General features: G+C 49.9%; 1 long non-coding RNA gene across 1 annotated transcript; it reads left to right on the top strand.

Annotated features, from left to right (window-relative positions):
• The first annotated feature begins 19,825 nt into the window (after window positions 1-19,825).
• On the top strand, window positions 19,826-20,319 carry LOC121003559. Its single transcript, XR_005779499.1, has 3 exons — window positions 19,826-19,874; window positions 20,004-20,183; window positions 20,264-20,319. It is a non-coding gene; the product is annotated as an uncharacterized LOC121003559 (long non-coding RNA).
• The last annotated feature ends 1,142 nt before the right edge of the window (window positions 20,320-21,461 follow it).

Consider the following 21,461-nt stretch of genomic DNA (forward strand, 5'->3'; position numbering starts at 1 on the left):
GACGTGGACTGGAGCAGGGGACGTTATATAGAAGACATGTCCAGGAGATCTCAGAGACATGGACTGGAGCAGGGGGCGTTATATAGAAGACATATCCAGGAGATCTCAGAGACGTGGACTGGAGGAGGGGGCGTTATATAGAAGACATATCCAGGAGATCTCAGAGACGTGGACTGGAGCAGGGGGTGTTCTATAGAAGACATATCCAGGAGATCTCAGAGACGTGGACTGGAGCAGGGGACGTTATATAGAAGACATGTCCAGGAGATCTCAGAGACATGGACTGGAGCAGGGGGCGTTATATAGAAGACATATCCAGGAGATCTCAGAGACGTGGACTGGAGGAGGGGGCGTTATATAGAAGACATATCCAGGAGATCTCAGAGACGTGGACTGGAGCATGGGACGTTATATAGAAGACATATCCAGGAGATCTCAGAGATGTGGACTGGAGCAGGGGGCATTATATAGAAGACATATCCAGGAGATCAGAGACGTGGACTGGAGGAGGGGGTGTTATATAGAAGACATATCCAGGAGATCAGAGACGTGGACTGGAGCAGGGGGCGTTATATAGAAGACATATCCAGGAGATCTCAGAGACATGGACTGGAGCAGGGGGCGTTATATAGAAGACATATCCAGGAGGTCTCAGACGTGGACTGGAGGAGGGGGGCGTTATATAGAAGACATATCCAGGAGAGCTCAGAGACGTGGACTGGAGCAGGGGGCATTATATAGAAGACATATCCAGGAGATCTCAGAGACGTGGATTGGAACGCCCAAAACATAAGAATTCCTACTTTTTAAAAAAATCACTAAAAACATGACTGGATAAAAATGAGTAGCACTACAAGAAGAGGATCACACCCCCAAGGATATATAAATACAGGACATGAGGCTGAAGTTGGTTTCTTATTCAGAAGTTGCAGTGATCGTCCTGAGGGGAAATCAGATGAAAGCGGCATTAAAATATAAAAGACGGACACAAAATGGGCAAAAGTGTGATTTAAATACAGAAATGGATTCGGGCACTGATCTCTCACTGGTGACATACAGAGGGTGGTGCCCGCACCATATACAGGGGAGCACCATATAACAGCACCTATAAGACAATGGGGGCATATCCAAGCGATATGCCACTATTGTCTGAGATGAGAAAACCCATTTTAAGGCCTCTTTCACACGACTGTATTCCCTACAAGAGGGCCATATGTCCCGTCGAGGCATTGATCGTGCCAACAGGAGTGCACACAATCATAGATGACAATGATGCAAGTCGAGCTTCCGGTGGGACTATTGTTTAGCACTAATAGATGATATGAGTGCGGGACAATCGCCCATTGTGAGGCACAACATGGACAACATCATGAGGCCATGTACTCCTTTACGCACCATCAATATGGCCTGTTAACTAACACTATACATGTTTTAGTGCATATAGTCGTGTACAAGAGTCCAAAAGGTGTGGTCTGTGATCAGAGCTGAAACCGGACATAATTCAAATTTCAAGAAGACGGCCCCCGAGAGATTAGCAACGGAGCATTTACATGATTCAAAGCAAATGACAACCCTGGTGTCACGGCAGACGTGCACAGTTAAACAGATAACACACCAACCAGGCTCTGGACAAGAGACAGGGGAAGGGTCACCTCCTGACCTCTTTCCCTGCAATGCTCAGCCCACAGACAAACCTTGATGGTAGATTTGCTGTGTCCACCAGCCTAAACTAACAGAACCCTGAACTCCCTGAGATGGTGAAGTGGGGAGATAGGAGCAGCCTGCTCGCACAGAACCTGGATGGGTAAGATGACATAAACAACCAAACAAGAAAAGACACTTATCTGCTGAGAGCAGGAACAAACAGCCAAACTTCCCAGACAATAATGAACAGTATAATCCACTCAGGGCACTGGGCAGAGGAGCTATTTAAACTAATGACTCCACCCAGTGCACCTGATGAGGGGCGGATCCAGCACAACTCCAAAACAAACACTAAACTCTTGCTGCAATCCTGGCCGACCTCCGCACATCGTCAGAGTGGGGCATGACACCTGGGGAACTGAATACATGAAGTGGGGGGACAGACTGTAATCTTACTCAATCAAGAAAGGATCAGCGGAACGGAGGCAAAAATGGAAACGAACGTGACAAAATGATCCGCATTACGGATCCTCGGAATGGCTTTCGTACGTTTCCATTTAGTCATTTTATATGCAGTGTGTAGGAGATACGGTCACGGTGTAAGCAGTGTGTAGTAGATACGGTCACGGTGTAAGCAGTGTGTAGGAGATGCGGTCAATGGTGTAAGCAGTGTGTAGGAGATACGGTCACAGTGTAAGCAGTGTGTAGGTGATACGGTCACGGTGTAAGCAGTGTGTAGGAGATACGGTCACGGTGTAAGCAGTGTGTAGGAGATACGGTCACGGTGTAAGCAGTGTGTAGGAGAGACAGGGGCGGAGATTGCTGAGCTCAGTCTGGTGCTAGCAGCTGCAGTGATCAGACGTGCCTGTGTGAAGCTCCTGCATCCCAGCTTTTGCTCCAGGGTGATTCACCAGCTTTTCCCCTGTAGAGCCACCTGTCTTCCAGGGAGTTTTTCCAGCTACTCCCAGTCCAGGCCCTGCCTCTCCCTAGGGAGTTGGTGGGGTCTTGGACCATGGTGTCCAAGACGAGGACCCCTGCTCTCCGGTCAGGGTCGGGGGGGAGCAGGGGGTCCAGGCAACCGGCCCTGAGCGGAAGTGGGGTCAAGAAACCTGGTGATAACAGCCAGGTCCCCCATGAAGACCCAAGAAGGAAGAGTGAAGTCCCTGCGGAGGCTATGGAGGTGTCGTCCCAGGTAGGTTGGGGGTCCCGGTGGGAGGGAGAGTCCACCGCCACCTACAGCTCCCGGGTAGCAGCCCACCTACAAAAGTATAAGGAGCTGGGGCGACACCTCAAAGCTCTGAGAAATGAGCTCAAGCTTGAGAGGATAAAAGCAAATAATACCTCCAGCAGGAAGAGACACCCTATTGCGGAGAGGATCAGGGACCTAAAGGCAGTGATTGAAGCTGCCGTGGTGGAAAAACAGAAGCTGCTTAATGAAAGCGGTCCTTTCAGGGAAAAGCTGGAAAATGAGGACCGCTTCATGGAAATGGAGAGGAAAGGGGAGCAGTGTGGTGAGGGCAGTGATAGCGAGGCAGACATCCCAAAACCCAGTGAGGTAACTGGGTCCAGGGTGACAGCCCAGCCTGAGCCTGCCCCTGCACCCCCTGATTTCCGGGAGCCGCTGCAGAGCCTGGAGTGCAGAAGTGGGATCCCAGCTGAGCAAGTTGGATTGCCACCATCTGACGACAGCGCCTCCTATGCGAGCGACTTCAGCGAGGAAGAGAGCGGGAGCGGTGGGGGTCTTATGGAACAGATCCGGCTGCTGGAATCCCCTATGGAGTTTAAGGATTTTGCCTTTGGCGATGAATTATTGCAAGACAGAGAAGGGAAGAAAAAAAACAAAAAAAGCAAAAAGAGCAAAGAACAAAAATTTGAAGTTCGCTATGTATATGTTCCTGTGGCTCCCTCTGTGCGGGCTGAAAAGTCCGTGCAGGGTGAGCCGCAGGTGTGTCCTCTGGGTCCCGCTGTCATGGCGGGGTCAGGTGCTGGAAAGACGGCGCAGGACGCCGGTCTTGCCGGCAATAGAGGAGGCGGGGCTAGCTGCGGTGCTGGCCAGTTGGGAGCCCCCGGCGCTGTGGGCTGCTCTCCTGTGGGAGGGGGGAGTGGCTTGGCGCTGGGGTCCGCTCCCATGGAAAAAGTGTCCCCGTCCGCTGCCTCGGTGAGCGTTTGTGGCGTGGAGCTGAGGCGGTACGGCGGCGACGCTGCTCCTCCCACACATGGGCGGAGCCTAAAGGTCCTGGAGATGGGGACGAGAGACGGTGCGGTGAGCGCGGCTGGGGGCGGGCCTGGGGATGCTCCCGGCGATGCTCCCTTGTCTGGGGGCGGAGCTGGGGGTGTGTCCGGGGACGCGCCCAAGCAGCAGCGCACAGTGGCGGTGGGAGTGGCGGCAGCAGGAGAAGCGGGGACTGGTGTGGCTGGGAGCAGTGGTTCTACAGCGCACCAGTTCCCCATTAAAATTAAAATAAAAAAGGTGAAGAATGTTAAGAGGGCCAAAAAGGCTAAGAGGTTAAAAGCGGGGTTTGTATCCCCCAGTGCAGTGGCCGACTACATAAAGACCGGGTTTATTGCTGGGGCCTCTGCCTCCTCCTCCGGCGCTGAATCAAGCGCTGGAAAGGGGGAGGTAATGGTAACCGGCGCCCAAGTATTGAGGGAGGCCGGCAGCGATAACATAGATGTGAATACGAATACTGTAATGAATGTCTCTGCTGGCCCAGCGGTTTGTTCGCAGGGGGCGGCTCCTGGAAAAGGGGTTGCTCCTGGCGGACAAACGTGTGATGGGTCTCTGGCCGCTGGGGCTGGGGGGGCTATGGAGGTGGGGGTCGGTGGGACACCGGTGGCTGGAGTAGCTGCTGGTGCGCCTGTTAGACCGGCCGGTGCCTCCGTGGCCTCTCGGGCTTCTGGGGTCAGTGGCCAAAAGAGTGTGGGAGAGTGTGTTAGGGCTACGGGCCCGGTCTCTGGTGGTGGGGTGAATGCGGGGGGGCGATCGGCCGCTGAGAAAGCGGCTGCGGGCCCCCGTGCGGCCCCTCGGGGGGGACGGGGTGCGGTATCTGCGTTAGGCATGGTGGGGGAGGGGGGGGCCGGCTCGGCTGCCCCTCCCGCGTCCGTGGCGCCTGGCAGAAGTTATGCCAGTGTGGCTGCGGCCGTGGGGGGGGAGGGGCTGTCCTCGTTGGCTTCCTCGCTCTCACAGTCCGGTGATGGTGACTTGCAGCGGCGACTGCTGGAGGCCCTCAAAAAGGGGGAGAGCTCCATCACTGTAGAGGGAAAGAAGGTTGATCTGTCGTTCTGGTTCAACAGACATGGCGTGAGGGCTTTCCGAGAGCAGAATGGGGGCGAGACCGCCTGGTCGTCACCTACAACCGGCCCTGGGGTCAGACGGAATGTGGTCTGTCTCAAGTGGAGTAGCGATGAAGCTTGCCCTACAAGAAAGAGGGTGGCGGAGCTCCTGCTTGGGATGGGTTTCAAGGCGACCGACATCTTTGCCTTGATCCATCCGTACGGCTCCAAGGAGTTCGACGTCAGCTTTGTCCGGCCGGAGGGGCTGGAGCTCTTCTGGTCCGGGTATGAGCTGGCGAAGAACACGCCGGACTGGCGCGGTTTCCTTGCGAAAGCAATAACCCGTCAGAGTGAGATCAAGAGAGTGACCGTTTTGACCCGTAACGAGTCGCTCTCTTGTGTTGACATCATGACCTGGCTGGGCAGGTATGGAGAGATCCAGGGGGTTCCATCCAAGAACCTGGACGAGTTTGGCATTTGGTCGGGCGCCTGGACGTTTAACATCAAACTCAAGCGTCTGGGGAGTACGGTTTCCCACATTCCATCATCTGCCTTTATCGGCCGTGACAGGATTTTGGTTTTCTACAGGGGGCAGCCTAAGCTCTGTCACAAGTGCGGCAGCCCCTCACACTTCAGCGCCAGCTGCCAAGTGCAGAAGTGCGCGCTTTGTGGGGGGACCGGTCATCTAGCCGCATCTTGTGGGGAGATTAGATGCAACCTGTGCGGTGAACTCGGTCACCCTTTCAGTCGTTGTCCTCTCTCTGAGGTCAATGCGGCCCGAGCTCACGCAGGAGCGGGCCGGGAGGTCCCTTCGGCTGAGGCGGGTGCTGGCGGAGACGGCAGAGTTCAGGGGTCGGTGAAGAACAAAGATGGTCCGTCCCGGCAGAGGCGGAGGGAGAGGCGCCAGGCGGAGAGGGAGCGGGAGGAACCCCGTCCTGGGGTGATGCCTGCCCCTTCCCAAGCGGCTGCCCCTCCTGCATCGGAGACCCTAGGGGACAGGGAGCTGAATGAGGAGAACGAAAGACTGGAGCGTGCCGAGGGGACTCTGTCCTCGCACTATGAAAGCGCCGCAGAGGATAGCGGGACGGAGTCCAAAATAATTAGACGGAAACGCCGTACTAAGAAAAGACCCGGCTCGACCAAAGTAGCCAGGGAGGGCCTAACCGACTCCCCTCTGGAGCTCTCCAACCGGTTTCTCACCTTGGATGAGACCTCCGCCTCCTCTTCTTCTGGGGAGGAGGTTGAAGGTGGGAGACCGGGGGCGAAGGAGGGAGGGCCTTCGGGAGGCCCCGCGCCCCCCTCTGGTGGGGATGTAAGGTCCTCAGGAGGGGTGGCAAAACCGGGCCCTGAGACCGAGGAAGCCGGGGGTGGTGCGCGGGGGGAGGCGGTGGTGACAAATGAGATGGACACCACCGTCTCCCTCAAGAGGGGTCGTGCCGCCTTAGAAGACAGCCCCGGGAGAGGGAGGGTTGGGAAGAAGGCCGTCTAACTCGATCACTCTGTATGGCGGCACCCGCTCTGCTGACGCTGGCGACCATTAATGTCGCCAGCATTAAGTCGGATGCGGCTCGTTTCGCGGCCTTTGATTTTCTCAGCCGAATTGGGGCTGACGTTTTGTTTTTGCAAGAGACCAGGCTGCCAGATTTGGCGGCGATTCACGAAGCCAGGAGGGAGTGGAGATCAGGGCCCTCCTACTGGTCTCTTGCGGCCGAGCCGTATAGCGGAGTGGCGGTCCTTTTTACCGCGCCGGTAGAAAGCCGACGAGTGATCGAGTTGGAAATGGGGAGGTGTTTGATCCTGGATGTCCTCATGAAGGGACAAGAACTGCGCCTAATTAACATCTATGGGCCCCAGACCAAACGGGACAGGAAAAGTCTCTTTATGAGGATCAAGCCTTTTCTTTTTACGAGTCGGCAAGTGGTCTTTGGAGGGGATTTCAACACGATCACGAGGTCCCAGGATAGGGGAGGCGCCAGAGACCGGCTGGCTTACGATAGCATCTCTTTAAATAGCGTAGCTAGCGAGGCTCGCCTGGTGGATGTCCACATCAGGCATACCCCAGGCCACGGGGGTTTCACTTATTATAGAGGAAGTCAGACTAGGTCTAGAATAGACAGGTTTTATTTAAAGGAGGAGGCTATTTTCTCGCCCTTAAGGGTCGTAGAGGTAGAATTCTCCGATCACTGTCTGATTATGTTTTCTTTGAATATTTCAGAGTCCCCCCAAATGGGAAGAGGTTACTGGAAGCTGAATTCGGGAGTCCTGGAGGAAGCGGAGGTGAGACAATCCTTTGAGGACTTCCTTCAGAGTCAGGTAACTTTGCTGGATCTCTGTGATACTAAGTCAGAGTGGTGGGAGATATTCAAAGATCGGGCGGCAAAGTTCTTCCGCCAGCTCTCGAGCCTCAGGTCCCTGGACAGGTACCGCCTGTATCAGGGTCTGAGGAGGAAACTCGAGCGTCTGGTCTCGACTGGAGGTAGCCGCGAGGATATCTCCAGGGTGAAATCTTTGCTCAGGGGGTGCCAGTACGATAGGCACACGTCTTTGGTTTTTGAGAGGGACTTCGGGAAGTACCGCTCGCCCGACCCTTACAGAAACTGCAAGATGTCAGTGAGTAGTAAGTTGGTGACGGGACTGGTCGATAGTACGGGATCTCTGAACCGGTCCAGATCGGGGATCCTGGAAGTCGTCAGATCCTTCTACTCGCGCCTCTTGGGAAAGAAGGATCTGGATCGGGACAAGATGTCGGCTTTCCTGGCTGACATCGCCCCTGAGTCGGGAGCTCACCTCTCTTTTGACGTTTTGGTGGAAGAGATCAGGAAGGAGGAAGTAATCCTGGCGGTGGAAGGGTTAGCTCTGAAGAAGTCGCCGGGCCCGGATGGCTTAACATCCGAGTTTTATAAGGCCTTTAAGGACTCTTTATGTCCCCTCTTGACTGAGGTATTCAATGAGTGTCTATCCTCGGGCACTCTGCCAAAGTCAATGAGGAGGTCAGCCCTGATCCTTCTGTCAAAGGGTAAAGATCCGAGCCGTATCGAGAACTGGCGTCCCATAGCGCTTCTCAATACGGACAGAAAGATTCTGGCCAAGATACTGTTCAATCGGTTGGTGAAATTTGCACCCCAGCTCCTTTCGGTGGCCCAGCATTGCTCGGTTCCAGGCCGCAGTACTCTTAGTGCTGTGCTCGGTGTCCGAGAGGCAGTGGAGCGGAGTAGAGCGGGTCACTGGAAGGGGTACATGCTGTCCTTAGATCAGGCAAAGGCGTTCGATCGGGTGAACCACGAGTACCTCTGGTCGGTCCTTCTGAAGTACGGCCTGCCGGGGGGGTTTGTTGATTGGTTAAAGATCTTGTACGCGGGGGCGGAGAGTTTCCCGCTTGTGAACGGTTGGTCTGGCTGCTCTTTCGAGGTTGGGTCTGGCGTTCGTCAGGGTTGTCCTTTGAGCCCGCTTTTATACGTGTTCGCGATCGATCCCTTTCTTAAGAGGATCGATCGTGGTCCGTTGGCGGGAGTCGGGATGGATCCGGCAGCGCCGGAAGCCGCTCTGAGGGCAGTAGCGTACGCCGACGACGTCACCGTTTTCGTGTCCTCGAGAGGGGAGGCGGAGTACGTGATGTCTGAGGTGGACAGCTACTCGGAGGCATCCGGGTCCATGATCAATCGGGATAAGTGCGATAGTCTCTGGCTGGGAGGGGGTGATCCAGTTTTCGATCTCCCGGACACCCTTCCGGGGCCTCAGTCGTCAGCAAAAGTTCTAGGCATCCGTTTCGGCCACGGGGATTATCCCACCCAAAATTGGGACGACAGGCTCAAGATCGCCGCTCAGAAGGTCGGCCAGTGGAAGGGTTGGTCTTTGACCCTCAGGGAAAGGGTGAATCTGATCAAGACTTACCTTCTCCCTTTGCTTATCTATTTGGGTAGCGTGTGTATCTTGCCAGAGCCTCTCTGGACTCGGGTTTATAGCCTGTTCTTCCAGCTTTTATGGGGGAATAGGCTGAACCTGATCAAGAGAGAGGTGACTTATCGCACGAGGAGACTAGGGGGGTTATCTATGGTCAACCCCGTGGTGTTTCTCGTGAACACCTTTGTTAAGATCAATTTGGCAAACCTCTGGATGGAGAGGGCTCCTCCGTGGATAGTCTCCTGCAGGGGGTGGTTTCGGCCTTTCTTCCAGGAATGGGAGACAGGAGGGCGAGTGAAGGACTTGCGTACGCCTCACGGATATCTTCCGGCTTATGTCACCCCGATTCTGAAGGTGATCCGCCGGTGGGGTTTGGAGGTGAGGGAAATCAGGACCCTGTCAAGGAGATCCCTTGACGAGAGGGTCTTGTTGTCCCACTTTCAGAAGCCCCTGGCCCTCAAGGATTGCCCAAGCCGGGATCTAGACAAGGGGTTACAGTTGCTAAATTCTGCAAGGATCCCCTTGAAGTTTTGGGACTTGGCTTGGCGCTGCTTTCACGGGAGGCTGTATGTAAGGGACAACCTGAAGTACAGGAACTCTGAGGAAAGGGGTTGTCCCCGGGAGGAGTGCGGCTCCATACTGGAAAGTATGGAGCACTTCCTGCTTCATTGTCCTTTTAATACAGAGGTGTATGAACGGGTGGGAGCTTCCATTGGCTGGCCCAGGCTAGCCAGCCTCTCCTATGCGGAGTGGGCCTACGGAGTGTTCAGAGACCTGGGAAGGAGGGACCCGTGCACAAGTTTTTTAGTTAGCATAGTGGTTAGGTTCTACACGTGGAACGCACGGTGTTTAGTTTCTACGCAGCAGAAAGTCCTCCCGGTGGACGAGGTTTGTAGGAACATCTTGGGTGGCCTGGTGAAGGTGCGTTCTCTTGAGTATGAGAGACTGGGTACCAGTAGGGCCTCTCTCCTCTGGAGAGGCTTTGCTTTTGATGTACCGTAAGTCTAGTCGTACTGTTCCTGGTGGTGGGCTGACGCTTCCACACTAGATTTTTGTTTTGTAGTAAGTTGAGGTTTTTGAAAAAGGCTTGCAAAGACCGAACTTGGGCCTTCGGGAGTTTGTTATGTAGTTATTTGAGTTATGTTTGCTAGAGGAGGGAAAGTTGGGATTAGTTAGTTAGGTTGGGTGGGTGAGGAAGGGGGGGATAATTTTATGTGTCCTTTTGTGTTTTGAGTGGGGAGGCCTGCATCTAGCCCTGGACTATGCGGACATGGGAGGACATGGGGCGAGGGGCTAGATGTGGGTGGTGAAGGAAGGGCTGGCCTTGGACTATGCGGACATGATAGAGACATGAGGCGAAGGTCAGCCCTGGGTGTCGGGTGATGGGTAAAAGGATAGTGTGAGTAGGGATAGAATAGGTTAGGTTGGTGATTTTTCTATAAACAGGTGACGGGAGAAAAAAGAAAAAAAATAAAAAATAAAAAAGGGAAAAAAAAAGAGTATATAAATAATTATGTATATATTTGGCAAAGTCGCCTTGTTGTTGTTTTTTTTTTGGCAAAGGTCGCCGTTATTTATTTAGTTATATTGATTTATTTATGTTTATGTTTGTTATTTTCTGTTCATTATATACTTTTCTGTTTATGACGATTAGTCCTATTTCTGTTTGGGTTTTACAGCCGGGCGGCCAGGTAAGGTTTTGTAGTTATAAGGTTAGTTGTTAAGTTTGATATGTTGTTGGGTCATGAATGTGAGTGTGAGTGTGGATGTATGTGGCTGCGCCAGTAATAACATTGTTTTATGAGTATTGTTTTATTTGAAATTGTTTTATTTTGTAAAGTTTTGTACTTTTATAATAAAAAGAGTAGCTGTGTGTAGGAGATACGGTCGTTTAATTCTCCATCGTCACAGTATTTATAGTTACCTCATCAGTATTACAGTCACTCACATTGGTTGAATTGGCACATGGATACACATGTGAGCAGTAACGCCACGTCAAGGCTTCAACCCTTGTTTTCATTCATACGCATTTGGTATTCCAGATGTTTTGGACTACACCTCCCATACTGCTTTGCCAGCATGATGGGAGATGTAATTCACAGCATGTGGACGGCCTATGGACCTCGCGGTGATCACAGTACACAATGGTGAAGTAGCGGTGCAAACAGGAGCAGCTTGTCACCTGTCTGATGCCCCTTCACTGCTCCAGCCGGGGGCGCAGGCCTCAAACATGGGCTTCTTTATTCCACTTCAGGTACTTCGTGTTCTATTGCAGAACATGCTGGTCAGAGTTGTGACACAAAAATAAATAAATTAAAATGGTTAGAGTAAATGGCAGAACAGACGCAGTGCAGCAGACGGACGGTCCACATATACACAGCAGACAGACACACAGATTGTGGGAGACACACAGAGACGGAGATGACAGAATCCAGTGAGCGACGGATTTGGTGGCAAATGTGGGGCAGTCCCTCTGGCTGGGGGGCAGCTTCTCATCCTTCTCCGAGTGACGAGATGGCTGCAGTTTCGTAGCAAAAAACATGCCATGGCAGAGGAGATCTAGGGAATTATATTATATTTTTTGTTAAACTAGAGTTGTACACATCTAACGCACAGGCCACATGTGGTGCACAGCTCCACATCTAACGCACAGGCCACAAATATAATACACTGCCCCCCCCCCCAAATATACTGCACATCCATCCCCCAATATACTGCACATCCATCCCCCAATATACTGCCCATCCATCCCCCAATATACTGCCCATCCATCCCCCAATATACTGCACAGACACACCCCAATATACTGCCCATCCATCCCCCAATATACTGCACATCCATCCCCCAATATACTACACAGACACACCCCAATATACTGCGCAGACACACACACAATATACTGCGTAGATAACCCCCCTTATACTGCGTAGATAGCCCCCCAATAAACTGCGTAGACCCCACAACTTCAATATACTGGGCGGACACCACCCAATATACTGTGCAGACCTCCCTATATACTGCGCAGACATCCCCCCCGTATACGGCGCAGACATCCCCCCCGTATACGGCGCAGACATCCCCCCCGTATACGGCGCAGACATCCCCCCCGTATACGGCGCAGACATCCCCCCCGTATACGGCGCAGACATCCCCCCCCGTATACGGCGCAGACATCCCCCCCCGTATACGGTGCAGACATCCCCCCCGTATACGGCGCAGACATCCCCCCCCCCCCGTATACTGCGCAGACATCCCCCCCCGTATACTGCGCAGACATCCCCCCCCGTATACTGCGCAGACAGACCCCCTATATAATAGAACCTATATTTCCCTACCTCGGCTCCCCGACGCATGCGCAGTGTCCGGGTGTGCTGCTAAAATCGGCATTGAGATTTTCCCTATACTGTCCTTTTGCGCATGCGCAGATGGTCAAACCTAAGGCACGCCCCCATACGTCATCTCTGATGCGACAGGAAGTCAGGAGGTAGGGAAATCTCACGAGGTAGGGTAATGTAACGCTACACCGGCACCCCCACAGGTCAGATGTATGAGGAGAAGGCGCGCGCCGTCTCCTGTCCTGCTCGCCGCTGTCATGTCTATGGCAAGACGGAAGAAAGACAGGAGACGGCAGGCGCGCACAGCGTGTACCTTCTCTTCATACAGTTGATCGACTGGGGGAGCCGGGTGTCAGGCTGTTTTTGTAGTATTCTAGTCATTCACAATGCACACCCTGCGGTTTCTTCAGTTGTTCTATATACCAACAAATGAAACCTACAAATGATGCAAAACATGTAGAGGATGCCATAGTACAGGTCTCAACCATTGAAAGGGGATCCCTCCTTTATCCTAGACAGGAAGATCCATTGCAAAAGGAGGCTCCATCATCTGATATAGGCACCAATAGTAGAAATAAAAACATAACATCAAGGACAGAAGGAATAATCTGTTTGTGACACAATACAGTACAGAGTACCAACATATATGTCATATTATAAAGAAGCATTTTCCTGTCCTGTCTTATGACAGAGAATGGACTGACATAGTTGCAGATGGGGCTAAATGCGCAGCGAGAAGGGCGCCCACAATTGCAAACTATGTCAGCCCCAGCCTATATCAAGAAGAGAAAGAGTCGCAACCTGTGTGGCTTAGGACCAAGGGGAGTTACAGGTGTGGACACCACAGATGTATTTGCTGCACACATATGATGAAATCCAAAACTTTTTCCTCAACTGCAAACAACAGAGTTTTCCCAATGAAAGCGTATCTTAACTGCAATACAACCCACGCTGTCTATCTGATCACCTGCACAAAGTGCAAACTGCAATACGTGGGTTGTACTATCAATGCAATTAAATCCAGAATACGCAAACCCATCTCTGATGTGCCCCACCATGGCAGTCGCAATGTGTCTGCAGCTAGTCTGCATTTTGCTGTCTGCCATGGTGGGGACACATCAGATATGATAGTACAAGGCATAGAAAAAGTTTTTTTGCCTAAGCGTGGAGGAGACTATAGAAGGAAATGACTAAACAGAGAATCGTTTTGGATTTTTTCGCTTAATACGCGCCAACCTAAGTGGGGCTGAAGAAACGCCTAGATCTGATTTTGCAGCAATAATCTATACTCCGAAAATTTGGTGTATGAATTCCTCCTTTTTCTGGAAATTTTATAATTACCAAATTTCTGTTGATCTGACTTCCATCACGTTCCACCATTTTCTGCTCAATCATTGCTATGTATCCAGCATATACTTCATGTGTATCCTTCTTATATGTATACTTTTCTGCATAGTATAGCTTTTGCACAGCTATTATATATACCGTATATTTTTTTTTTTTCAAAGCATGTGTATGGTTATATTTTTGTTTTTTCTTTCCCTAGAGGGAGGGGTACTGTCACAGCCAGACAGCTGAGAAGCGCTCACAGGAGCTTCTCAGATCCTCCTCCTTGAATTTCTTTGTTTTGGTTTAGTTTCTCATCTCGTTAGTCTATCTCAGCTGTCATGCAGTCGGACTGATTGCTTCCCTTTAAATTCCTCCCCATAATGCAGTAGTGTGCGGCTGATACAACTTCCTGGAGTGTGTGTGCATGCTGTTCCCAGTTCCCAGTTCCCAGTTCCCAGTCGTCAGTCGTCAGATAAGTGCTGTTTATGTATTTATGTTTTTGTCTTTTCTGGATCCAGGTGACCCTGACTCCCTCCGTGTCAGTGTAGGGGGCCGGTGGTCGTGTCCCTTCACTATTGTAGGGTCTTCAGGTAATAGATAGCCGAGGAACGTGGATATGCGGCCATCCACCTTTGGGGTGTTCGCATAGGCTGAGCAGTGAGGGAGAGCGGCAGCTCTATTGCAGGGGTCTCCCTTTGTTCCTTAGTTGTGGATCCAGAGAGACATTGTTTATATGGTATTGTCTTGTTTCCTGTACACCATCCGTGACATTATCAGCCGCCAAAACCGTCTGAAGCATGGATCCGGTTTCACTTTTGGCTGAACGCCTCCAGGGTCTTTCATTGGAGGTAGCTGATCTCCGTAGGATTTTTTCTCAGTTTCAAGTGACCGGTTCAGCTTGCGTTCATGGAGTTTGTGCTGAGCCCAAGATCTCGCTCCCGGATACGTTCTCTGGGGGTAGTGAGAATTTTGTGCGTTTTAAAGAGGCTTGCAAACTCCATTTTCGCCTTCTTCCCCATTCTTCTGGTGATGAAGAACGGAGGGTGGGGATCATTGTATCGCTGCTCAGGGGTAACGCTCAGTCTTGGGCCTTTTCGCTACCGGAGGGGGCACGGCCCCTCCGCTCAGTGGATGAATTCTTTTTAGCCCTGGGTCAGATATATGATGATCCGGATCGCATTGCTCTGGCTGAGTCTAGACTACGTCTGTTATGCCAGGGTAAACAATCCGCAGAGATATACTGCTCCGAATTTCGGAGATGGGCAGCTGATACTGGTTGGAATGATGCTGCACTCCGAAGTCAATTTTGCCATGGTCTTTCAGAGTGATTGAAAGATGCATTTTCCTTTCATGAGAGGCCTATCTCCTTGGACTCTGCTATGTCTCAGGCCGTTCGTATTGACAGGCGTCTAAGAGAGAGACGAGAGATCTCTCCTTCCTGTCCTACTCAGTCTCGGAACAGTGCAGCGGTCTCATTCTGTGCGCAGGAGTCTCAGTCGCTGTCAGCCCCTTCTGAGCAGGAGCCCATGCAGCTGGGGTTGATTGCCTCTGACAATAGAAGATTCAGCCCGCATGGGAGGGTTTGTTTTTGTTGTGGAGGTATAAATCATTTGGCAAATGTTTGTCCCTCAAGGAGATTCAGGCAGTTTTCTGGGAGTAATAAAGAGACAAAAAGGAAAAAATCTTTTAAAAATGTTCCGTCTGTTACTATTGGCAGGGTTGAGGCAGAAATTGAAGGTTTTCCGTTTGCTTGTAGTTCCCGTTTTGTCCGGCCTGCTAGGGTGGCGCTAGAGAGCAAGAGCATTTTTTGTGAGATTTTTGTGGATAGTGGAGCAGCTGTCAACCTCATTGATAATCAATTTGCAATAACTCATGGTTTCCAGGTATGCACTTTGGGAAGGGATATTCCTGTTTTTGCTATTGATTCAGCTCCACTTTCTCAGAAATCATTAAAGGGCATAGTTCACAATATCCGTTTAATTGTGAGTGATGCTCATGTTGAGGATGTGTCATGTTTCATCCTTAGCGGTTTGCCTACTCCTCTAGTGTTGGGGCTACCCTGGCTCACTAAACATAACCCCACCATTGATTGGCAAGCGAGGCAAATAAATGGTTGGAGTAACTTTTGCAGAGAGAATTGCCTCATAACATCTGTTTCTGAGGTTTCTACTAAGACTGTACCACCTTTCCTCTCTGAATTTTTGGATGTCTTCTCTGAGAGTGGAGTTCAGGGTTTGCCTCCGCACAGGGAGTATGATTGCCCTATTAATCTCATCCCAGGCGCCAAGCTGCCTAAATCTCGTTTATACAATCTCTCCCAACCTGAGAGGGTCGCTATGCGGGCTTATTTCTCTGAGAGTTTGAGAAAAGGACACATACGACCCTCGAAGTCACCTGTTGCCGCTGGTTTTTTCTTTGTTAAGAAAAAAGATGGTTCTTTAAGACCTTGTCTGGATTTCAGGGAGCTGAACAGTATCACTATTCGTGATCCTTATCCGCTTCCTCTGATCCCGGACCTGTTTAACCAGGTTGTTGGGGCTAAAGTCTTTTCCAAATTAGACCTAAGAGGGGCATACAACCTGGTTAGGGTCAGAGAAGGAGACGAATGGAAGACGGCTTTCAATACCCCTGAGGGCCATTTTGAGAATTTGGTTATGCCTTTTGGTTTGATGAATGCCCCAGCCGTTTTTCAGCATTTCGTCAACAGCATTTTTTATCATTTAATGGGAAAATTTGTATTAGTGTATTTGGATGACATTTTGATTTTTTCTCCTGATTTCAAGACTCATAAGGAACACTTACGTCAGGTCTTGCTCATTCTGCGGGAGAATAAATTATATGCGAAACTGGAAAAATGTGTGTTTGCGGTTCCAGAAATCCAATTTCTGGGATTTCTTGTCTCCGCTTCTGGTTTTCGCATGGACCCCGAGAAGGTCCGCGCTGTGCTTGAGTGGGAGCTTCCTGAGAACCAGAAGGCGCTGATGCGTTTTTTGGGCTTTGCCAATTATTACAGGAAATTTATTTTGAATTATTCCTCTGTTGTTAAACCACTCACTGATATGACCAGAAAGGGGGTAGATTTTTCTTCCTGGTCGGTAGAGGCGCGTAAGGCCTTTTCTAATATCAAGGAGAGTTTTGCTTCCGCTCCCATCCTAGTACAACCTGATATTTCGTTACCCTTCATAGTTGAGGTTGATGCTTCTGAGGTAGGGGTGGGTGCGGTCTTGTCTCAGGGTTCCTCTCCTGCCAAATGGCAACCGTGTGCCTTTTTCTCAAAGAAACTCTCCTCCGCAGAGAGAAATTATGATGTGGGAGATAGGGAATTGTTGGCCATCAAGTTGGCTTTTGAGGAATGGCGCCATTGGCTAGAGGGAGCCAGACACCCTATTACCGTGTTTACTGACCATAAAAATCTGGCCTATTTGGAGTCAGCCAAGCATCTGAACCCGAGACAGGCCAGATGGTCTTTGTTCTTTTCAAGGTTTAATTTTGTTGTTACGTTCCGCCCTGGGGTTAAGAATGTGAAGGCAGATGCCCTGTCACGTTGTTTTCCAGGAGGTGGGAATTTTGAAGACCCGGGTCCCATTTTGGCTGAAGGTGTGGTGGTCTCTGCTCTTTTTCCTGAATTGGAGGCAGAGGTGCAGGCAGCCCAGTCAGAAGCTCCTGATCTTTGTCCTCCTGGGAGGTTGTTTGTGCCTCTCGCTTTGAGACACAAGATTTTTAAGGAACACCACGACACGGTCCTTGCTGGGCACCCGGGGGCAAGAGCCACACTGGATCTCATCGCTCGGAGATTCTGGTGGCCTGCGCTTCGTAAGTCGGTTGAGGGTTTTGTGGCAGCTTGCGAGACTTGCGCTCGTGCCAAGGTCCCTCATTCACGGCCATCAGGTCCTCTCCTTCCTTTGCCCATTCCTTCCCGTCCTTGGACACATCTGTCCATGGACTTCATAACGGACTTGCCTCGTTCCTCGGGGAAGTCTGTGATTCTGGTGGTGGTGGACCGTTTTAGCAAAATGGTGCATTTTATCCCTTTCCCTGGTTTGCCCAATGCTAAGACGCTGGCGCAGGCATTTATTGACCACATTGTCAAATTGCATGGGATTCCTTCAGACATAGTCTCTGATAGGGGCACGCAGTTTGTTTCCAGATTCTGGAAGGCTTTCTGTTCTCGCTTGGGGGTTCGGTTGTCATTCTCTTCTGCTTTCCATCCGCAGTCGAATGGCCAGACAGAGCGCGTCAATCAGAATCTGGAGACATATCTGCGCTGTTTTGTGGCGGAGAATCAGGAGGATTGGTGTTCTTTTTTGTCCCTTGCTGAGTTTGCTTTAAATAACCGTCGTCAGGAGTCCTCTGATAAGTCACCATTTTTTGGTGCATATGGGTTCCATCCGCAGTTTGGGACTTTCTCGGGAGAGGGCTCTTCTGGTTTGCCTGATGAGGACAGATTCTCCTCGTCTTTGTCATCTATTTGGCAAAAGATTCAGGATAATCTAAAGAGCATGAGTGAGAGATATAAGCGTGTGGCGGATAAGAGACGTGTGCCTGGTCCGGACCTGAATGTTGGTGATCTGGTGTGGTTGTCTACCAAGAATATCAAATTGAAGGTTCCCTCCTGGAAGTTGGGTCCTAGGTTTATTGGGCCTGACAAGATCCTGTCTGTCATCAATCCTGTTGCCTACAGTCTTGATCTTCCTCAGACTTGGAAGATCCATAATGTTTTTCATAAGTCCTTATTGAAACCTTATGTTCAACCTATTGTACCCTCGCCTTTGCCTCCTCCTCCGATTATGGTTGATGGAAATCTTGAATTTCAGGTCTCTAGGATTGTGGATTCTCGTCTTGTCCGCGGTTCCCTCCAGTACCTCGTTCATTGGGAGAGTTATGGTCCTGAGGAGAGGATGTGGGTCCCAGTGACGGACATTAAGGCCTCTCGTCTCATCAGGGCTTTCCATAGGTCCCATCCTGAGAAGGTGGGCCCTGAGTGTCCGGAGTCCACTCCTAGAGGGAGGGGTACTGTCACAGCCAGACAGCTGAGAAGCGCTCACAGGAGCTTCTCAGATCCTCCTCCTTGAATTTCTTTGTTTTGGTTTAGTTTCTCATCTCGTTAGTCTATCTCAGCTGTCATGCAGTCAGACTGATCGCTACCCTTTAAGTTCCTCCCCATAATGCAGTAGTGTGCGGCTGATACAAATTCCTGGAGTGTGTGTGCATGCTGTTCCCAGTTCCCAGTCCTCAGTCGTCAGTCGTCTGCAGATAAGTGCTGTTTATGTATTTATGTTTTTGTCTTTTCTGGATCCAGGTGACCCTGACTCCCTCCGTGTCAGTGTAGGGAGCCGGTGGTCGTGTCCCTTCACTATTGTGGGTCTTCAGGTAATAGATAGCCGAGGAACGTGGATATGCGGCCATCCACCTTTGGGGTGTTCGCATAGGCTGAGCAGTGAGGGAGAGCGGCAGCTCTATTGCAGGGGTCTCCCTTTGTTCCTTAGTTGTGGATCCAGAGAGACATTGTTTATATGGTATTGTCTTGTTTCCTGTACACCATCCGTGACAAAGAGTTAACTGAAGGTGTGGCACCTTTTCTTGGGGGCGGTTACAGGCCTGTGGAGACAATCAGTGAACACAGGTGCACATTCTCCCTTTAAAAGGTCTCACTTTTAATGTCTTTCTGTGTCATGAAGAAGGGCTGGAATTGTCTCTGGTAGCCCGAAACGCGTAGACAAGACTGCTTTTTGTAATTCATGGATGAGTTTTTAACCGCAAGCTGAATAAACGCACATTCCTTTATCCAAGTGGAGCTGGATTTCTTTCAACTTCTTTTTGCATACAAATGATGTAGATTATAAAATCCAATATATAGAAAATACAAAACATCCAAGTTGATCAACGAGTCATAAAACTGGGAATAAAAAAATCTAGAATAAAATAGACACATGTAGTGTAAAAGGGCTAATGTGGTCTTCATTCCGGGGTCTTAGTTCGCTCTGCAGGTCTGTCTGCATTTTATTCTATATTTTTTATTCCCAGTTTTATGACTTGTTGATCAACTTATGTTTTGTATTTTATATATATTGGATTTTATGACATATCATGAAACTGCCTTGACCTCACACACGTTTTGATCCATATAAAAAGAGAGAGCACAACATCTACACTTTATTATCTCCTCCGATGTCTCCTCTTATCTCCAGTTATTGTATTTTACATGGGATTTTGAAGGATTTTCCATCTTCTCATCTTCTCTCCATTCAGGTTCCTACAATATAGGATCCGCTCAGTGGAGATCTTCTATATAAGATCCTTCTCCTGATTGACCCGACAAGGATGGACAGGGACAAGATGGCGGAGAGTATAATAAATCTCACCCTAGAGATCCTCTTCCGGCTTACTGGAGAGGTGAGAGGTTCTGATGATGTCACATTACATCATCTTATCTATGTTACTAACAGATGGACATGACTGGAGAGGTGAGGGACTCTGGAGATGTATGGAGTGATATTTATTACTGTGTCTCTCCATAACCAGGACTACACAGTAGTGAAGAAGACCTCTAGTGAACGCTGTCAGGACCCTGTGTCTGAAGGATGGGGAAGAACCCTGAGCCCAATCATGGAGCCTCCACCTCACTACCTGATACATGAGGAAATCAATAGAGAGAAGATCCTAGAACTCGCCAACAAGATGATTGAGCTGCTGACTGGAGAGGTGACACTGCTGGGAATGGTGGGACATTATACAGGAACGCTATGAAGGGATCTGGGTGATGACTATCATTGTGTTGTCAGGTTCCTATAAGGTGTCAGGATGTCACCGTCTATTTCTCCATGGAGGAGTGGGAGTATTTAGAAGGACACAAAGATCAGTACAAGGACGTCATGATGGAGGATCACCGACCCCTCACATCACCAGGTAATAGACATGACTAAATACACACGTCCTCTCATTATCTGTATGTAAGGAATGAATTCAGTCACTGGATGTGTTTCCTACTGTTGGAAATTGGCCACAACAACACAAAACTTCTTGAAGCAACTTCTTCCTCAGAAGATTCTTTTGTTTAAGCCTCATTCACACGTCAGTGATTTCCATCAGTGATTGTGAGCCAGAACCAGGATTTCAGCCTCCACAGGCATAAGATATAGGGGAAACTCTGTACCTGTTCTGTGTTTAGAGTCTCACCTGGTTTTGGCTTAAAATCTCTGATGGAAATCTGAAGAGCAGCAAGACATCATTGAAGTCAATGTAAAATGTAAACCGATTATGGCATAAGAGGTAAATGGAAGTGAATTACAGCCGTGGTAAAAGGCAGCGCTCTGTTATAAGTCCTGGACACCGTCCTTTATACCTCAGAGAACAAAGGAGTAATTAATATTTTATTCCAGTTTTCTGCAGTGTGTCGCTGTACGTAGACTTCAGTGTTTATTACACAGATTCCATCATTATCATACGTAACCATAGATCTACACAAGTTACACCGACAACAACTTCTAATTGGATAAAAGTTCATCCTCACGATCTCTTGTTACATAAATAATTTGTTCCTGGGGCCTTCCATTAATCCTCTCCAATTCAAGTACCAATCTCCATTGTTCTTTCCAAAGAGCCCCATGGTCCAAAAAGCCAAGATCGGCTCTTTCATTTATCACCGGTCCAACACCGAGGATCGATCCTGATCATAAACCTGCAAATGGTTAGTTTTAAAAGACAAATACATTTATCTTGGCCAAGGCTTCCACTTCTAGTGCAAATATTATCTACTTTCTAAAGGTCACCATTCCATCATAACATTTTCGATTACTTAACCCCTTAAGGACCTGGCTCATTTTCACCTTCAGGACCAGGCAATTTTTTGCAAATCTGACCAGTGTCACTTTATGTGGGCATAACTTTAAAACGCTTTGACTTATCCAGGCCATTCTGAGATTGTTTGTTTTTTCTTCACATATTGTACTTCAGGACACTGGTAAAATGGAGTCAAAAGAA

Source organism: Bufo bufo, chromosome 6 (genome assembly GCF_905171765.1).
Source record: "Bufo bufo chromosome 6, aBufBuf1.1, whole genome shotgun sequence".
Lineage (NCBI taxonomy): Eukaryota > Metazoa > Chordata > Amphibia > Anura > Bufonidae > Bufo > Bufo bufo.